This window comes from Apium graveolens, chromosome 2 (genome assembly GCF_009905375.1).
Source record: "Apium graveolens cultivar Ventura chromosome 2, ASM990537v1, whole genome shotgun sequence".
In the NCBI taxonomy this organism is placed as follows: Eukaryota; Viridiplantae; Streptophyta; class Magnoliopsida; order Apiales; family Apiaceae; genus Apium; species Apium graveolens.
The window spans coordinates 251,777,040-251,798,028 of record NC_133648.1 but is presented as its reverse complement, the minus strand read 5'-3'; the positions used below and the strand labels follow the sequence as shown (position 1 = coordinate 251,798,028).

General features: G+C 36.9%; 1 pseudogene; it reads right to left on the bottom strand.

The window, feature by feature from the left end:
• Positions 1-898: 898 nt before the first annotated feature.
• Positions 899-20,084, bottom strand: LOC141706247 ((+)-alpha-terpineol synthase-like; annotated as a pseudogene).
• Positions 20,085-20,989: the final 905 nt, after the last annotated feature.

The following is a 20,989-nucleotide window of genomic DNA, read 5'->3' as shown; positions in this document are numbered from 1 at the left end:
CAGAGACTTGACCACCAAGTCTCCTATACTAAGTCCAATTCAAGGACTCCCACATCTATATAAGGGGCTTCACCCCACAGATCAGAACTATGTTTTTTGACTTAATCCTTAGCAATCAGCAAGGTACGTAGGCATCTTGTTAAGGAAGATTGAGTCACGAAACACAAGAGTAGTCAAATCGAGTCTCGAAGCTCACGTTCCTTAGTAATAAATACAGCAATTATATATATTAGTTTTTAATCCATAACACTTTTTTTAATCAAGTTTTTGAATAGGGCCGCGAATGAATTCGTGGACAAAACACGGGATCGGTTCGTATAAATGAATTCGGTTTGGTTTTTAAATGAGTCAATCTTAAACATGAAAATGAGTTTGAATGAGTAAATGAGCCGAGCCGAGCGGAGCTTTTTATCTTTTCAGCTCCACTCGGCTCATTTTAGCTTGGAATATTCAGACTCTAATCGAACTCTGCTAACTCTCAACTCGTCACGAATAAAGTTATATATATTATAAATAGAAAATATAGTTTTGGGTCCAAAGTTTTTCTTCACGTAATTTCGACTTTGAAATTTAAGATAATATAGCATTTTGGTAAGATGGGTCATAATCATGATATGACATCCTATTATGTCCTTTCCTATCAAGTCCTGAACTCAATGTTCTTCAAATTTTGGTGAAAAAATAGTCGGGGAAAAAGTTTGGTTTCCTGTCAAATATGAGTCAAAATTTGGTATTCTGCTGATATGTATTGAGAGACGTGCAGAATCAAAACCTGAAACCTATCTGCACCACAAGAAGTAATTGTCATAAAACATGACAAGGAATATGAAGAAATAAGATCTTATTACATGCACTGACAAAGAAATGAAATTAGTCATAAGCCAAGAAGTTATTTTCATCACTGCGTAGGACTAAATGGTTCCACTAATAAAGATTTCAAGTGGTCCTTAGTCCAATGTTGAGGAATGCCATGTCCATCTCCGTACTGATAAAACGTTTGAGTTGTTCTAGCAAGATTAGGATTGGCTGCCAAAAATGGCTGGCTGAAAGGATAGCTTCCAAGCAAATCTCTATTTAGAATCTTCCATGTCTCATGCACTAAATTATCAACATATTTTCTGGCCATTTCTTCACTCTCACCAGTATCGTTCATGTAGCACTGGACAGCCTTCAGATTATCTCCTCATGCCAATTCATCCTAAATAAATTGGTGCCCGAGTTCAATGGAAAGTTTGTAATTTTGTATATAAATTTGATTTTGTTTAGGCGGTATATACACTAACAGACGACGTTCTCAAATCATTTATAAGTCGAAGAACCATGGAGGGGCACCAGATGATACTTGGAAGCTTGTCTATGTAATCCAATGCCTCCAGAGTAATCTTCTCTACCGTTAGAAAGTAGACACAAAATAACATGATTGGGGTGGCAATGGAAACCACAGCGTTCTTTAAATGTTCCTTTAATGTGGGCTTGTGTCCTGAGTGATACCACCTTGCTTCTATAAGATAAGCTTTACACAGATCTGCCCACTACATGCCAGGCAAGATGATTATGCATTATATATTGTTAGATCGAAGTTCTTGGTATACGAACCTACAGATAGAAAGCGAAATTTGATGAAAGTCATAGGTTTCTTACTTGTTTACTCAGGTAAGGTATGATGTTAAAATCTCGTTCTCTCATTGTCCAGTATCTTATTTCATTGGTGGTATTAAACATTACAAGAAGAACGGTCTTTATGTTCATAGGCAACTTGTCAATTTCAGTAATATCCCATCTGAAATATGTATGGCTTGCTGGTTAATATATAGAATAGTAGTATAGAAATATAATCACTTAGAGATCATTGACAAACCTGTCAACATAATCTGTAAAAAGCTCCAACTCTTCTATAGAGCCGTATACGTCATACACGTCATCAATTGTTGTTATCAAGCAAATTACTTTGGTTCCCATGTATCGAAAAGCACTATATTCAGGATCCGAAACCATTCCATTGCACCAGAAATAATGTTCTACTAACCTGTCTCTTGCAAAGGTCATCTTATCTAAACCAAGGTCCACCCACCAACTGTGATATACATGTATAAATAAATTTAAGATATGTGCATCTGTTGACAAAGCTCAGATTATCATAAAAGCAAAGAAGGATCTGAATATTAGAAATAACACAAAGGTCTTAATGTTCCATCTGAGAATACAAGCTGACACTCTAATGATATATATGGAGGAATTTAGGTGAATAGATAAGACAACAACTAACATACGATAAATCAAAATAACTAACTATTACTGGTGCTAGTGGTCCATGTGTAGACAACTGTTCTACTACTAGGTAGGTCCCTGAAATACTGAAACAGTTGCATAGTATGTCTCTCTCTTATTACTCCCCCTCAAGCTGGCGAGTGAATTTGGAATAAGAAGCTCCTAGCTTGCTGCAATGATCTGAATGTAGTTTGACAGAGAGTGGTTTAGTCATGATGTCTGCAACTTGAGTTTGTGAGGAAACCTTTGTTGTTTTGATTTGTCTTGCCTTCAGTTAGTCTCTCACACAGTGACAATCGATTTCGACATGTTTTGTCTTTTCATGGAGTACTGGATTTGCAGCAATGGCAAGTGCTGCTTGATTGTCACATTTTTGTATGGCTGGTGGCAGGTTCTTAAGTCCCAGATCCTTTAACAGTGCAGTCAACCAGGTTACTTCACAGGTGGTTAGAGTTAAGGCCATGTACTCTGCTTCAGCTGATGATCGAGCTACCACATGCTACTTCTTTGTTTTCCATGATATAGGGGAATCTCCAAGAAATATACAGTATCCAGTTGTTGATCTTCTTGTAATTGGACAGCTTCCCCAGTCACTGTCACAGTATGCTATTAGTTGTGCTGCTGAGGAAGAGGCAAGGAGCAATCCTTGGTCTGGTGTGTCAATTAAGTACCTGAGAACTCTTCTTGCAGTCTACATGTGAACAGTTGTAGGTGCCTGCATAAATTGAGTTAGTAACTGTACTGAATACATGATATCTGGTCTAGTTATTGTCAAGTATATGAGTTTCCCAAGAAATCTTTGATACACATTAGGATCAGGTAGAGGATCTCCCTTATCTGGAGTTAATTTGAGATGACTATCAAGGGGTACTTGAAGAGGTTTTGAGTTAGTCATGCCAAATTCTTGGAGTATGTCTGCAGTATACTTTTTCTGGGACAGGAAGAAACCAGTGGTGGATCTGCATATCTCAATTCCCAAAAAATAATGAATGGGACCAAGATCCTTCATGTGAAATAATTGGGACAACATTTGTTTGAGGTATGTGATCTGGGAGTTGTGATTGCCACATATCATCAGGTCATCCACATACACCAACACAAGTGTAATCTCAGATTGGGTGTGATAGATGAACAGGCTGTAATCTGATTTTGACTGATAATATCCAAGATTAAGTAGTGTTTGAGACAGTTTATGGAACCACAGTCTTGGTGACTGTTTCAGTCCATACAGTGACTTTCTCAATCTGCAGACCAGTGTGGAATCACTGGTAGAATTCAAAGAATCAGATGTTATCCTGCAATCTTTGTAAAAATAACCCTGAGGTAATTTCATGTAAATGGTTTCTTGCAGTTCTCCATGTAAGAAGGCATTTATTACATCCATTTGTAGAGTTTCCCAGTTCTCCATTGCAGCAACAGCAAGCAATGCTCTCATTGTGGTCATCTTGGCCACAGGAGCATATGTTTCAAAGTAGTCTTTCCCAAATTTCTGTTTGTACCCCAGTGCCACCAGTCTAGCCTTGTGCCTCTCTATAGTACCATCTGGTAGATATTTAGTTTTAAATATCCATTTGCATCCTATTGCATTTTTCCCGGTTGGTAGAGCTATGACATCCCAGGTATTATTCAATTCCAGAGTTTCCAATTCAGTGTTCATTGCCATCACCCAATGTGACTCCTTCACAGCCTCTTTAAATAGGATAGGGTCCACATTTTTGTTCATATTGGCTAACATACATCTGAATTCAGGTTGGATATTTGTGTAGGCTAGGTTTGATATATGAGGTGTAAATGTAGGTTTTTTAATAATATAGTCTTCTTGCCAGTTAGGGGGTCTGTGCAATCTGGTCGATCTTCTCAGAACAAGTGTTGCTTGAGGTGAAGGTTGAGTTGGTTCAGTAGGTTCAAGTGGTGTTGGTTCTTGGTTGGCTTCAGGTTCAAGTTGAATTGTAGGGTCATTATTTTCAGGAAACAAGGGAAATAGGTCATTTGTTGGTATGGAGGCTGGGTTGTTGGTTGAGACTTGAGGTATAGGTTGCATATAACAGTTAGGAGTACTGCAATTGAATGGAAATATTTGTTCCCTGAATGTTACATCTCTGGACACAAAGGTCTGTTTGGAGAGGAGGTTATACAGTCTGTAGCCCTTTTGACTCACTGGATAGCCCAGTAGAACATAAGGTACTCCTCTAGGAGCAAATTTATCGGTTGGAAAGGTTGTATTGTAAGCGAAAGCAAGGCAACCAAATACTTTTAGCTGATCATAGGTTGCTGGTTCTTTGCGGAGAATTTCATATAGGGTTTTGTTATTGAGAATAGGGGTTGGTAATCTATTTATTAAGTGAACCGCAGTTAGTACACAGTCTCCCCAAAAACTCAATGGTAACCCAGCTTGGAATCTAAGGGCTCTGGAAATCTCCAAGATATGCATGTGTTTTCTTTCTACACGAGCATTCTGTTGTGGTCTTTGAACACATGAGGTTTGGTGTTTAATACCATGTTTAGAGAAGAAGGTTCTGCAGCTCCCAGTGTCAAATTCTAGAGCATTATCAGACCTGATTGTCTTGATAGATGATTTGAAATGTCTGTCAACATAGTTCATGAATTCTTCTATAATTGTGAGTGAGTCAGATTTGTGTTCTAGCAGATAAACCCAAGTATTTCTATTGTGGTCATCAACTATGGTCATGAAGTATCTAAATTTGTTTCTTGTACAAACTTTATAGGGGCCCCATATATCTAAATGCACAAGATCAAACTTTGAACTAGCACGTGATTTACTCAATTCAAAAGGAAGTTTAGTAAATTTAGAGAGGGGACAAGTGATGCAGACCTTGGCAATGTGAGTATCAGCAATTATAATTTCCTTTATTTGTTTGATCCTGGCTATGGGGGCATGACCAAGTCTGTTGTGCCACAACTCCAAATTATCAGCATTGTTGACTCCATTACTGGTTGCTGTGTTGACTGCAGGGGCTCTGTTGACAGGTTCATAAGGAAGCTTTAACCATTCACTGGGCACTTGTTGTTTCAGATGATTTATCAGGTAATACAACCCATTCTTTGCTCCACCTATTCCTCTGATTTTGTTGCTTCCCGATTCTAAGATGACACAATGGCTCGGGTGGAAGATCACTTGTACATTGCAATCCTTCACCAGCTTCTGTACTGACATCAAGTTGTGTTTGAAGTATGGTACACACAGTACACCTTCTAGTTTCAGTCCATTTTCTAGGTTTACACTGCCTGTGTGAGTGACTTTGGCTTGATCTCCTGTGGGTAGGTTTATGGTTGTGGATTTTGTTTTTTCAACAGTGTTGGAGAGGTTTTGAAGTGAGTATGTCATATGGTCAGAGGCTCCAGAGTCCATCATCAACTCATTGTATAATTTCATGACAGTGTTGCAATTAGCCATTTCTGAGAAATGATAATATATTTCCTCATCAGTTTCCGACCCTTTGGCTTGATGCATCAGCTGTGGCATCATCTTGGCTAGTTGTTCTAACTATTGAGGGCTAAAACTGGGTCCTTCAATTTCTGTTTTTGTAGCTTGAGCATTAGCTGCCATCTTGGAGTTATTGTTTCTGTTTGAGGTATTCCATTTGGGGTTTGAGTTGTATGGTTTAGGTTTGGAGGGATAAGGCTGGTTTGTGTTATGTGAGTTGCATTTGAGATGCCACCTGGGGTAGCCAATTACAGTCCAGCATTTTGCACCTCTGTGCCCCTTCATTCCGCAAGCTATACATACTATAACTCTGTCCTGATTAGTTTTGCTGAACATTGCAGATGCATCAGAGATGTCTCTGTTTAGGTTGAGAAGATCTCTTTGTGCCTCTTCTTGCTGTAAAGCAGACGAGGCTTCTTCAACAGAAGAAAGTGGGTTTTGCATCAGAAGATGGCTTCTTTGTGGGTTGTAGATTTCATTCAATCCATTTAAGAACTGAAATAGTTTGGCTTCTTCTTTTTGTTGGTGGATTTTGTTGAGTAAGGTTTGGGTCTCAGTGCTTATGGTGGTGAGTGTAGGTAGTATATTCATGGCATCTAACTCTTCCCACAGTACTTTCATGGCAGTATAATAATCATTCACAGATAAAGAGTTTTGTTTTAGCTCATATAACTCTCTATTGATTTTATATTTCCTCGATCCATTTGTGACAGAGAAACGTGTCTCAAGATTTGACCATATATCTTTAGCATTAGTCATGAACATCACAGAATTTTTAATTGAAGGAGATACATTACAGGTTAACCAGACGATTACCATGTTGTTGCAGGTCTCCCATAGCTCAGCTTGTATTGGATCATCAGTGGGCTTGGCTGTTGTTCCGGTTACGAAACCCAGTTTTCTCTTGGAGGCTAGATTGATTTCCATCAATCGTTTCCAGGCTCTGTAATCTGTAGATCCCCGGAGTTTATCCACCAATATGGATGTTGGCCCATCTGAGGGGTGTAGGAAAATGGGGTTTAGCATATCTTGGTAGGTGATTCGACCAGCTACCATTGTAAAAAGAATAGATCTGAAAGATTTTTTGTCCTTTTTTGAGTTCTTGATTTAGGGTTTAAGCTGAGTGGTTTTTTTTATGGGGTTTAGAGATCAAAGAGATGGGTATTGTTAGGAATATATGTGCATTAGTTTGATGATATGTTTAACAAAACACTTAAGTAGAAATCTAGTGTTTGTAGCCTCAACGGATAAGACCATTTTGGCTATCCGTTGATGGTGTAGCTTTACTTAGAAATAAGTCTAGTGTTGTAGCACATTTCAGTCTCTGAATTTGAGATATAATTCTTAAATGTTGAGGGAAATTATAAGTCATGTTGACTACTAGAGGATATGCAGATAGGAAGGCCAATTGTAAATATTTCATGCCTTGTAATGTTGTATAAATGAAATGGTGTCAACGGATAACTTAAAGACCTTCAAAGGATGAGAAACAAAGCTTCAACGGATGTCTCTAAAGCTTCAACGGATAACATCCTTCAACGGATGAGTGCATCAACGGATAGAACTTTAACTGCTAACACATCAACGGATAAAGCCATCAATGGATGAAGGCTTCAACGGATGTTCTGTTAAATAGCAGTTGACAAGTGGTAGTTGTACCTACAAACAGAGGCACATGGGTTGACAGAGACAACTGAGATGTGGTAGCCTATTTCAGGAACATCAGAAAAAGCAGCCGTTCTACTCTAGTATAAAGAGGCAATAGTCAACAATGCACTGGAGTAAAATGGAGAAGAAATAAGTGGAGAACTTATTTTATTATTGTACTTTTTATCTTTGTCTTCACTTGTAAACTTGGTGATATATAAACCAAGCAGCAGCTAGTAATTAGATAAGAATTTTTCAGAGCTGTTTAGAAAAATCTTGAGAGAAAAATTATCTAGTTTGTACTAGGACGCAGCTGTGATCAACTTCTTGAATCACAGATTTTCTGAAATACCATCTCTGGTGGAACAACAATCCACCAGAAAAGTTTTTAAGGTCTGTTGTGTTCTTTACATTAGTGTTTGAATATATATCTGTCTGTATTAGCTTAAAGCAATTCATACACTTGTTTATCTTAAACACATAGCCTTTGAAACTGCTCAAAACTTGAAAAAGTTTTGAGATTTACATTCAACCCCCCTTCTGTAAATCTCATTATTAGTTCTCTAGGAATAACAATTGGTATCAGAGCAAGCTCTTGACACACAAAGAGTTTAAAGATCTTGGAAACTAACAAAGATGAGTGCACAGAAGAATCCTCCTGTTACCATTATGAATAGGAAGGATATTGGTGTAAAGATCCCAGTCCTGGAAAAGGATAACTATCATCACTGGAAAGTAAAGATGCATTTACATCTTCTTTCTCAAGATGAAAGCTACATCAACTGTATTGAAAATGGTCCTTACATCCCTCATAAAGTAGCCACAGCTGCTACTGTAACAGTTGCTGTTGGACAGTCCATTCCCAAGCCAAAAGCAGAATGGACTATTGAAGACATGGAAGAAATCCGCAAGGATAAGAGAGCCATGAACATTTTGTTTAATGGCTTAGATCAAGATATGTTTGACAATGTCATCAATTGCCAAACTACAAAGGAAGTTTGGGATACTGTACAAATTATCTGTGAAGGAACTGAGCAGGTCAGAGAGAACAAAATGCAGCTTCTCATTCAACAGTATGAGTATTTTCATTTTGAAGAAAATGAATCTTTAAATGACACATTCAATAGATTCCAAAAGCTGTTGAATGGACTGAAGCTGTATGGTAGAGTATACCAAGTCAAGGATTCCAACTTAAAATTTCTTAGGTCTCTGCCAAAGGAATGGAAGCCCATGACTGTTTCTTTGAGAAACTCTCAAGATTATAAGAACTTCACTCTTGAAAGGTTATATGAAATTTTGAAGACTTATGAACTTGAAATGGAGCAGGATGAGCTGTTGGAAAAGGGAAAGAGAAAAGGAGGAACAGTTGTTCTTGTAGCTGATAGTGAGAAGATGGAAACCAGGAATGAGGAGAAGACAATGCCAAGTCTCAAAATTGGCACAAGCAAATCAGAATCAAGCAAGGGTAAAGAGCAAGTTGCTGAGAATGAAGACAACTCCAGCCAAGATGACTCTGATGGTATTGATGAGCATCTTGCATTTCTGTCCAGGAGATTTGCAAAGATGAAATTTAGGAAAAACACTAGAGCCACTAAACCTCATAAGAACATGGTGGACAAATCCAAGTTCAAGTGTTACAATTGTGGTACAAGTGGACACTTTGCAAGTGAGTGCAGAAAGCCAACTTCTGAAAAGAAGAAATTTGATCAAGTAGATTACAAAAAAAAATATTTTGATCTGCTCAAGCAAAAGGAGAGGGCTTTCATTACTCAAGAAAAAGACTGGGCAGCTGATGGAGAAGAAGAGGATGAAGATGTGGAATATGTCAACTTGGCTTTCATGGCTGATTCTGAGGAAAATGAAGTTAGTTCATCAAGCAACCAGGTAATCACTACTGATTTAACACAGCTTACTAAAGAAGAGTGCAATGATGCTTTTAATGACATGTCTACTGAACTGTATCATTTGCGTGTGTCTCTTAAATCTCTTGCTAAAGAAAATAGTAGGATTAAAGAGAACAATTTGTTTTTAAGTGATAGAAATGCTGTGTTAGAAGATAAGTTGATTGACCTAGAGAAAACTAAGCTACATTGTATATCTGTTGAAAATGAACTAGCTGAATCTGTTAAGAAAGTAGAAATACTTTTTAATCAATTAGAGAGAGAGCAAGAGGTGATTAAAGCCTGGAAGACATCTAGGGATGTTAGTGCTCAAATTACCAAGGTCCAAGGAATTGAATCATTCTGTGAGACTGCCTGGGATAAAAACAAAAAGAAACTGGAATTAATTGATGGGCTGTCAACGGATGTGGAATCAACGGATGATGAAAATTATCCGTTGAAAGAAGAAAAGGAGCATCCGTTGAAGGTTCCTCAATTAAAACAGGCAGATGTTTCTAAAAGTGAAAATCTAAAGAAACTCAACAAAAAGTTTGGTTCAACTTCCAAGAACTTTGTCAAAGGAGAAGCAAGCACATCCAAAGATGTCAGTAAGGTGAATATAGGGCATATGACCTTAGAACAGTTAAAGAATAGGCTCAAAGTGGTTGAGGATAAAAAGGAAACTAAAAGGAAATCTAATAGAAATGGGAAGGTAGGGGTTAACAAACATAACAATTACACACCTGATAAGTATGCTCCTAGAGCCTGGTATGAGACTTTGTCAAAGTTCCTTCTAGATAATCATTTCACAAGAGGTACTGTTGACAAAACTCTCTTCTTTAGAAATGTTAATGGCTCTAAGATACTTGTACAAATTTATGTAAATGATATTATATTTGGATCTACAGATGATAAGCTTTGTAAAAAGTTTGCTAAATTAATGCAAAGTAAATATGAAATGAGCATGATGGGAGAGCTAACTTACTTTCTTGGGTTACAAGTTAAACAAGTTAGTGATGGAATTTTCATTAGTCAAACTAAATATATTTATGATCTTTTAAAGAAGTTTGACTTAATGGATTGTTCACCTGCAAAAACTCCCATGGCCACTGCCACTAAGCTTGAATTAAACAAGGCTGAAAAGTCTGTGGATATTATAAGTTATAGAGGCATGGTTGGCTCACTTTTATATTTAACTGCTAGTAGACCTGATATAATGTTTTCTACATGTCTCTGTGCTAGATTTCAAGCTGACCCTAAAGAATCTCACTTAGTGGCTATTAAAAGAATTTTCAGATATCTCAAGGGGACTCCAAATCTAGGAATTTGGTACCCTAGAGAGTCTGGTTTTGATCTAATTGGCTACTCAGATGCAGATTATGCAGGTTGCAAAATAGACAGGAAAAGCACAACAGGCACCTGTCAATTTCTAGGGAACAAGCTTGTATCATGGTTCAGCAAGAAGCAGAATTCTGTTTCCACATCAACAGCTGAAGCTGAGTACATTGCAGCTGGTAGTTGCTGTGCACAAATACTATGGATGAGGAACCAGTTATTTGACTATGGTATGACTGTTGACAAAATTCCAATATTTTGTGACAACACAAGTGCCATTGCCATTACTGAAAATCCAGTGCAGCACTCAAGAACCAAGCACATTGATATCAAGTACCACTTCATTAGGGAACATGTGATGAAAGGTACAGTGGAACTTCATTTTGTTCCAAGTGAACAACAAATTGCAGACATATTTACCAAGCCACTTGATGAATCAACATTCACAAGATTGGTAAGTGACCTAGGTATGCTTAATTACTCTTAAAATTCATGTCCTTATTGCAATTTGAATTGAAGCCTGAAATGTATTAGCTGCTAGAACAAATTTGATTTTTAACACAGATTATTCCATCAACGGATATTCCTTATCCGTTGAAAGTCAAAATTGTTCTGTCAACGGATGTTCATTATCCGTTGAAAGACATATACATTTCTGGAATTTTTTTATATCCGTCAACGGATAAAACTGAAGTGCTCTTCAACGGATGACAGTTTACTTTATCCGTTGAAATATCACATCAGTCGATTCAGGTGTTTCACAGCCGTTGATTCTATTGTCTTAACCGTTGATACTCATACATACAGTTGTATGTATTTGTTTTAAAGGTAGTTTTTAGAATACTTACAGTTTATTCTTAAACGGCTGAAATTCACTTACATATATTTATTGTTTAATCTTTTATTTATGCTTTTTAATTTGAGAAAGTATATAAGCCCTTCTGATTTTTCATTTTTACTTTACGCTTTCTTGAAATTTCAAAGCTTTTACCATTTTCTCTCTGCAAAACCTTCAAGTTATTCTCTGCAATTTCTACTCACAATAATGGCACCAGTAGTAAAGATTATGTCTCAATCTGGATTCATCTATGAGAAGAACAATTTCATAGCTTTGGTAGAAAAGAATGAAGCCCACTCCGATTATCACAAAATGATGGACTTCATCAAAAACTGTAAACTTAGCTATGCAATGCTGGAAGCCCCAACGATTTACTGTGAAGTAGTTAAGGAGATTTGGACAACTGCTGAGTTCAACTCAATAGATATGACTATCTCCTTCACCCTCAAAGGTAAAAATCACTGTGTTAACTGTGATAATTTACTAGCATGTTTTAAATTACCTGAGAACAATGCCATGACACCACACACTGATAATGATGTATCCAGCATGTTAGATTCCATAGGTTATTCTCTTAACTCTGCTAGTTTAGGGAGTATTAAAAGAAAAGGCCTTAGGAAAGAATGGAGTTTTCTTGGGGATGCCTTTATCAAGGTTTTCTCTGGGAAAATTAGCAATTTTGATGCCATAACTTCATCTCTTGTTAATATGCTCTATATGCTTGTTTCTGATAGGTATTTTAATTTTAGCAACTATGTTATGCTAGAATTGGGTACTAGATTAGGTAACAAAGCTAATAGATCTAATAACATCTATTATGCTAGATTCTTTATGGTATTGGCTAACCATGTTGCTGAAGGTTTGGTCATAACCAATGAGAATAATAAACTCAAGTGCTGGGCACAAGAGAAAAGAGTTCTTGCAGATTTATTGAGAATGGATCTAAACAGCAGTGTGCCATTGGTATATTTACCAATCATGAATGCACCACAGGTAAGTGAGGTAATTGCTTCTACAACTCCTACTTCTTCCAACCCCTCTATTTCTTTATCTTCTAGTGTGGCCATGGAATCTGTGACAATGCCCCAACAGATTCCTACCAAGGTCACCAAAACTAAACTTTCAAAATCAAAGACAAAGAAAACTACCTCTGTTGTTTCTCAAAAGACAACAGTTGTAACATCTACCATTAACCCTGAGGGGAGTGAACAGGGTGTGATTGGTGAGGGGAGGGGTGAACATCAAAGAAACCCCCAGGATAAGGAAGGAGAGATGAGTGCTTCCCAAGCTAGGCAAGCCACAGTTTCTCAAAAAGCTGTGGTGGTTGAAAAGGTTACTAGCATATCACTAGCTGCATCCTCCCAAAAGGATGTAACTATTGAAAATAGTTCCCAACCAGGAATACAGAACAAACGAGGGAGGGACAATAAAGCCAAACACTCACCAACAAAAGCCTTTATTAGAAGAAAGAGAGCAAGAACCCAATCTTCTACACAGGGTGCACACACTGCACAGATACATCCATCTGTATCTATGCCTTCTCAAACTCAGTTTGATGTGGCTCCAACAAATATGGAGTCACATACCCATTCTCTCACAATTAACACACATCAATCACCACACACTTCATCACCATCTCTAGATATGGATATGTTATTCCCATCAATTCCTGATTCTCCCTCTTTACAACTCAGGGAGGAGCCCCACTCAAATACAGGTGATCATCATCTTTTAGATGATTTGTTGGATCACCCGCAAATTCTTTCAGATGTAATTGAAGGATCTGTGTCACCAAAACTCATATCAATCTACACAGATTCAACAGTTATATCACTTTCAATTTCTACTTCTTTTCCTTCTTCAACGGATATCACTCATCCGTTGACAAGTGGTTGTTCTTCAACGGATAAGCTTAACAGCAGTTATCCGTTGATACCATCAGTTTCACCTTCAACGGCTATTCCGCATCCGTTGATAGTCTCTACACACACAACTGAAACAATTCCAAGTGTAGAAGACTTGATTACTGTACAATCACTTCTAGGATTGAGGGAAGGGAGTGACAATTTGAGTGAGAGGCTGGGTTGCTCCCAGGCAAAAGGAGAGATTGAGAGCTCAAATATGCATGCTATTTTTTCCAGCATGGCAAAAGTAAGTGAGAGGAGTACCACCTTAGTAGGTGAAGGTGAGGGAGTGAGTTGTGTGAGCCAGGGGGAGCCCCTGATGCAAGAACATAGAGAAAATGAGAGAAAGGCAGGTACAGCAGATATAAGGATGGATCCAGCCATTGCTAGTGAGTCAATGATTGTGAATGAAGCTGAAAAGGAAAGACAATTTCAGCAACATTACAAAGCTGTAATTGATAACATTTCCTTGGATGCTGACACTTTTACTCATCCTGTTTCAGCCTATCAATTATTGGCTGTACAGGGCAATGTGGAGGCAGAAAAGACACTACATCTAGTACATACAACAGCATCTCTTCAAAGGGACAAAGCTGCTATTAACAAGATGCCTTCAACAGCTGGTGAGTCATCTGAAGAATTTGGAGTAAATTCTGATGATGATGACTTTGTTTCTTCTGATGGTAGCATGAACTTAGGGGGAGATGAAGGCCCTAGTTCTATTCCAAATCTACCTGAATGGGCCTTAACAAAGGAGTCTACAACAGGGCAATTCAATGTCTCCTTAGTCAAACAAATCAGTACTATCCAACAGGCCATTCAGAAAACTTCTCATGCTGGTACAAAGGCTATCCTTACAGCTCACTTGGACTCACTGCATCTCATGAAGTTGCAGCAAGTAAGACAGAATCTGAGTATGGATGAACTCAGAAAGGATATTGTTGACTTGAAATCCTACAATTCTGAAAAATTGGATTCAGTCATGCCCTATGGTACAATGCAGGACATTTTGTGGAGATTGAAACACGAATCACATACTGAAAAGAGGTTGGCCAAATTGGAAGACAGAGTTCAAGTTATTGAAGATTCTGTGGCCACCATTCTTCACAACCAATAATCTCAAACAAATCTACTTATGCAGCTGGCAAAAGCACAGGGCTTGACCCCTCTCCTTGATGATAACAAAAAGGGGGAGAGTAAAAGGGAAGGGGAAGGAGAGCCATCTACAAAAATCCAAATATCTAAAGTGCTAGTTCCTGCCATCACTACTTCTCCAATCATTCAAATCAAAGGAAAGCCTGATGGAATTGATTTAATCCAGCTAGCAGCAGCTGAAATTCAAGTGAAAGAGCAAATGAGGAGAATTGATGAAAGGGTGCAACAGTTGTTTGGCTCTACACAAGATAAATCAATATCTGTGAAACATAGCACAAAGGTTGAACCAATCAATATGGAGCACAAGCCAGAAAGGAGAAATAAGGTTGGAGAGACTTCTTTCAAGAATCTAAAACCTATGGTTCTCAAGCCCAACACTAGATCCAGCAAGGACTCCACAAAGAACCCTCTAGACTTTGCTCAGATGAAAGAAGTGGACTTTCCTCTTCCAAAGCCTGATGAAGACAAAGTTTTGGGTGCTAGCATCATAAAACACAAGGAGACCATGGATGAGGCAGTAAGGAAAAACATGGCTATTATCTTTAGAGAGGGAAAGAGCATATGTGTGATGCAAGGACATCCCAAATTCTCAATAGCCAAGAGGGAAGAAACCAAAAGGTTAAAGAAAGAAGCTGAAAAACTCAAGGCTGACAAAAGAGCACAAGCAAAGCTTGAACAACAGCTAAAGTCAAGTCTAGTTGAAAATGAGAAAGGAATTGAAGTCAGGGATGAAGACAAGATTGCAAACTTAGATGAGGTTTTTGGGAGTATATTTGGTGAAAGTATGGAGGAAAAAGAGGAATGGTAGAAGGGAAACAGAAGAAAGGCCAAGGCACATAGAAGGAGTGAAGACACTAAACCTCTACCTTCCATACCTGAACCCTTTGTTGCTGATCCCACTATAAACATCCATGGTGAACCAATCATCCCAAAAGAGGAACCTATTGATTGGGACACCATCAATTTGCCTACTTTTTTAACCACTCTTCCACTACCAAAGAAACAGAAAAGAAAATCCAAATCTACACCTCCCCTAAACTCTAAGAAATTCACTCAAAAACATAAACCTAACCCTAAGCCACCCATTTCTAAAGATGATTATGTTCACATCTGTGACATAAAAGAAATTTCAGACATTGAACTCTATCTGGATGAGCTGGAGGATGTAAGGGGAATTGCTGCCTACAGACAGCTACCAGAGAGATTGGTGTTCAGATACAAAGGAGCTGGGGAAAGAACATGGCCTCTCTACAGGATTCTGAATGAAGGCTACTCTACCTTGATCAGAGTCTTTTCAGCCATACAAAAGGATTCTGGCTTTACCAGGACTGCCAAGACTGAAATTCTCAACAAGATTGCCAACATAAGGAAAACTTGGAGGGAGCCCAATGCTTTGCCCAGAACCTTACTCATTCAAGAAAGGGGAACTACAATTCACAAATCACCTCATTGGTTGATGGAATTCAGAGATGATAAAGGAGTCAGAAGATTTTTCAGACTTGAAGACCAACTCAAGATTGCCAGCAATGAAACTCTCAAAGAAATGCAATCTAAGTTGGATATCAGTGATGAAGATGAAGCTGAATTCTTCAGACAACTCCAACTCCAAATTGAGGAAAATGACAAAGGGCTAGGAAAGAAAACCAGGGAACAAAGAAGAAAAAGATGATTTGCTCAGGCTAGAGGAGCACCCTTGGAGAAACTGTAAATCTTCAATTACCTTCTAGTACATACACTTTTGCAGCACTTTTAAATTTCTACTTAGTTTCAGTTCATATATTTGTTAAGTGTTTTGTTATCATCAAGTTAACCTTGAATTTATGTCTACAATTCTTATAGACATAAATAGGGGGAGATTGTTAGGAATATATGTGCAATAGTTTGATGATATGTTTAACAAAACACTTAAGTAGAAATCTAGTGTTTGTAGCCTCAACGGATAAGACCATTTTGGCTATCCGTTGATGGTGTAGCTTTACTTAGATATAAGTCTAGTGTTGTAGCACATTTCAGTCTCTGAATTTGAGATATAATTCTTAAATGTTGAGGGAAATTATAAGTCATGTTGACTACTAGAGGATATGCAGGTAGGAAGGCCAATTGTAAATATTTCATGCCTTGTAATTTTGTATAAATGAAATGGTGTCTACGGATAACTTAAAGACCTTCAACGGATGAGAAACAAAGCTTCAACGGATGTCTCTAAAGCTTCAACGGATAACATCCTTCAACGGATGAGTGCATCAACGGATAGAGTTTCAACTGCTAACACATCAACGGATAAAGCCATCAACGGATGAAGGCTTCAACGGATGTTCTGTTAAATAGCAGTTGACAAGTGGTAGTTGTACCTACAAACAGAGGCACATGGGTTGACAGAGACAACTGAGATGTGGTAGCATATTTCAGGAACATCAGAAAAAGCAGCCGTTCTACTCTAGTATAAAGAGGCAATAGTCAACAATGCACTGGAGTAAAATGGAGAAGAAACAAGTGGAGAACTTATTTTATTATTGTACTTTTTATCTTTGTCTTTACTTGTAAACTTGGTGATATATAAACCAAGCAGCAGCTAGTAATTAGATAAGAATTTTTCCAGAGCTGTTTAGAAAAATCTTGAGAGAAAAATTATCTAGTTTGTACTAGGACGCAGCTGTGATCAACTTCTTGAATCACAGATTTTCTGAAATACCATCTCTGGTGGAACAACAATCCACCAGAAAAGTTTTTAAGGTCTGTTGTGTTCTTTACATTAGTGTTTGAATATATATCTGTCTGTATTAGCTTAAAGCAATTCATACACTTGTTTATCTTAAACACATAGCCTTTGAAACTGCTCAAAACTTACATTCAACCCCCCTTCTGTAAATCTCATTGTTAGTTCTATAGGAATAACAGGTATTGATTTTATTCATTCCTTATTTGCAGTTATGGGGCTCTGATACCATGTTGACAAAGCTCAGATTATCATAAAAGTAAAGAAGGATCTGAATATTAGAAATAGCACAAATGTCTTAATGTTCCATATGAGAATACAAGCTGACACTCCAATGATATATACGGAGGAATTTAGGTGAATAGATAAGACAGCAACTAACATACGACAAATCAAAATAACTAACTATTACTGGTGCTAGTGGTCCATGTGTAGACAACTGTTCTACTACTAGGTAGGTCCCTTAAATACTGAAACAGTTGCATAGTATGTCTCTCTCTTATTAGCATCACATGCCATATATACCAGATCTTGCAGCATGAAATGTCTTGCAGAACCATAATATAAATTTGTACCTTGCTAGTTTGCTGACTTCTTTCTGATGAACTGATTGGACAATGTTGTGGTCCAACTTTGCTAACTTAAGCAAATTCTGATCCATATTTTGCTCTTGGGCATACGTTTCAACGTACCATTTAGCCTCCACCCTTTCTAATTTCCAGTGGAAAGGCATATCCAAGGCATGCCTCACTTTTCTTGCCATATCGGGGCAGATTTCTCCACCTTCCATAGCATTCTCCAAGTGTGATCTTGAAAAGGCCTTGGCTTCATCGATGATGTCTTCACCTTCAAAACCAAAGAAAGATGCTTCATACAAGCTCAGCAACCCTTTCACATCCTCGCAAAGATTTTCCTTAAAACCACCATTCTTTTCTTTGAACCTCTGGAACACCTCTGTACACGATAACAAATGTAGTTTAATATTAATTGAGATCCAACACCTCTTAGCATAACGGTGTCCATATCTCCCTCACTTCCTCTACCTCATAAAGAGGTTCGTAACTTGTCAAAGAAAAGAGAGTGTGTGAGTGTGTTTAATTAGAAAAAAAATAATATAATCGACATGTTGAATAAGTGAAGCATAATTAAGAACCAGGTGACACGGTGTGTCCATGTTCCCTAAGAATCCTGAATCGCAGAGCTGTTGAACAAAGGTCATCATCATCACTCAGCCATGCATCATAGCTGTTGTTATAAATTACACCAACTGCTTGCTTTACATCTTTGTGAAATTGATAGTTCAATCCCAGCCTTTGAATTGAGTCAAGCAACTCAAGCTTATCCCGAGGAACATCTGTAGGGGCATGAATCAGACGTTTAACATGATCCTTTAACTCATCCACCTGCCTCGCGTATTTTTCTTCCTGCAACATACAAAACTTCTTTAAAGTAATATTCTAAATATATATACTATTATTATTCTTTAGCTGAGGTTTTCATATAAATTTCAAATTCTAAAAATTAATTGAAAGATATTTATTATATATCTTAAATACATGAATTTAAAAAATATATCATAAGTGTTTAAAACAAATGAATGAAATATCATAAAATTTTAAAAAAATATAATATAAAATACATGCATTTGAAATAAATTAATAATAAAATATATGGTATTGATGATTTATTATGGACATGCAAGTTAAAGGATCACAAACAATTTTAGAAAAATAATTTGTATAAAGTATATACTTAAAAGATGTATTAACAATTATAATATAAAGATTAACAATTCAAAATTATAACTGACTCAATTAGAAATTTTAACTTTCTAATATAATAAAAAACATTATCTGTATATTAAATAATATTGCAGCAAGGTTCTACTCTATCACATGCATTATAATATTCCATGCACATGTCAGTCAGTCCAGGAACCTGCAGGGGTAGAAAGGGTTTAATATCAAATGAATGTGAAGCAAAGACAAATGGTATCCCATCCTTCACCAATCTCAATATTCCTACTCTGTATATTTTAATCAATTAATTTGATATAAATATCATTTTGGTAACTCTTAAACTAAAACAAACTCAAACCGAGTAAAATAAATATAAAATTAATAGTGTTGGATAAATTGTAAAAATTTTATTGGTACAAATTTTGTGAATGCAAAGGTCAATCATTATTAATATTTTTTTATCAATAAAATATTTATAACTAATAAAATACGAATTCTTAGAATGTGCTCTCTGAAAAATCAAATCAATAAAATCTGCTAAACAATCATAGACAGTGAAACCACGAAGAATTATAAAAATTCCTCATTTTTGGGGTCCAAATAGGCATTTTCCACCCGTGCATTCATTATAATTTTTTAAAAATGTGCCTCTAAAATATTAAAGTTTTATTCAAATGGCCACACATAAAGATTTTTTCAGAGTATGAAGATATCTATGATAAATATTCTATTTTAAATTTTTGTTGGGTACAAAATTTTAACGTGTTTGGGTCTCCAAATGTTTAGGTCCGCTCTACATCCAACTATGCTGGTGTTCAGTACTATAACTGGAAAGTAGGAAGTACAGTAATATTATCAAATATCCAGTTAGTAAAACATACGTATATATACGATATTGACAGAGAGAAATGATGTATACTTAGTAACAGTACGTACAGCATAATCACTGGAGAGTGACTTGACGAAACTGTAGTCCCAGGATAGTTGGCATTTCTTCTGGAGGCTGCATCTTGATCAATTGTTGTTGTCGTCGGAGTTGCAATGCATTTAACTAATGGTTTCGTAGAACGAAATTTGGTGTGATCTATTGCTAAAGGAAGAGACATGCGGGGTGGTGCAGCAACTACGAAGGTTGAAAACAGACCTTGGAGACCCATATATAAGTAAGTTACAAGTAGCTGGATAAGTGTTGCTGTGAAGGGAAGGATGTGCTTGAAAGTTCAACGTTTGCCCTCCCCTCTCTTATAGATTGCATATAATTATCATTTCAGTTCTTTAATAGATCGTGTCTTCGACAAAATTGTCAGGCAATCTCTTCCCAGTTTAACCTTGTTTTATGTTCACTTTCCCAAACTAACCTATTTTGTTCAATTCTTCCCAAAATGACCTACTTTTTTCAACTCTTCCCAAACTAACCTACTTTTTATATTTTCTAAGTTTTAGTTATAATTATAAATTATAAATTATAAATTATTATTAAATTATATATATGCTGAATCATATAGATCTCTCTAAACGATATTGTTCTTGTGAAAAATGGCACAGGTATCACTCTCCTTGTTCTCATATAGTTGCTGCTTGTATGACATGTAACCTAGATTGGAAACAATACATTGAACCATATCATACTCTACCAAAATTATATGAGATGTGGCAATATGAATTTTCCCCAATATCGCATCAATCATATTGGACATTTCCAATAGCAAATAATTGGGAGGGGTATGGAAAGCTCGTACCTAATGAGGATTGGAGGAAGAAAAAGAAGAAAAAGTCAAAGTCAAAGAATTCGCACAGAAATGGATAACTCGCAGACTGGTAAAATTTGTGGAAAATGTGGACAACAAGGTCATACGAGACGCAGTGCACGTTGTCCTCAAAAAGATCTTTAATGTAATATTTTTAATTTAATTTTAAGTTGTTAGTTTATTAAGTTGTAATGTTTTCGGTTTAAATAAAAATGTTCTGTGTATGTGTTAATTTAATAATAATGTACAATTTATAATTATAACTAAAACTTAAAAAATATAAAAAGTAGGTTAGTTTGGGAAGAGTTGAAAAA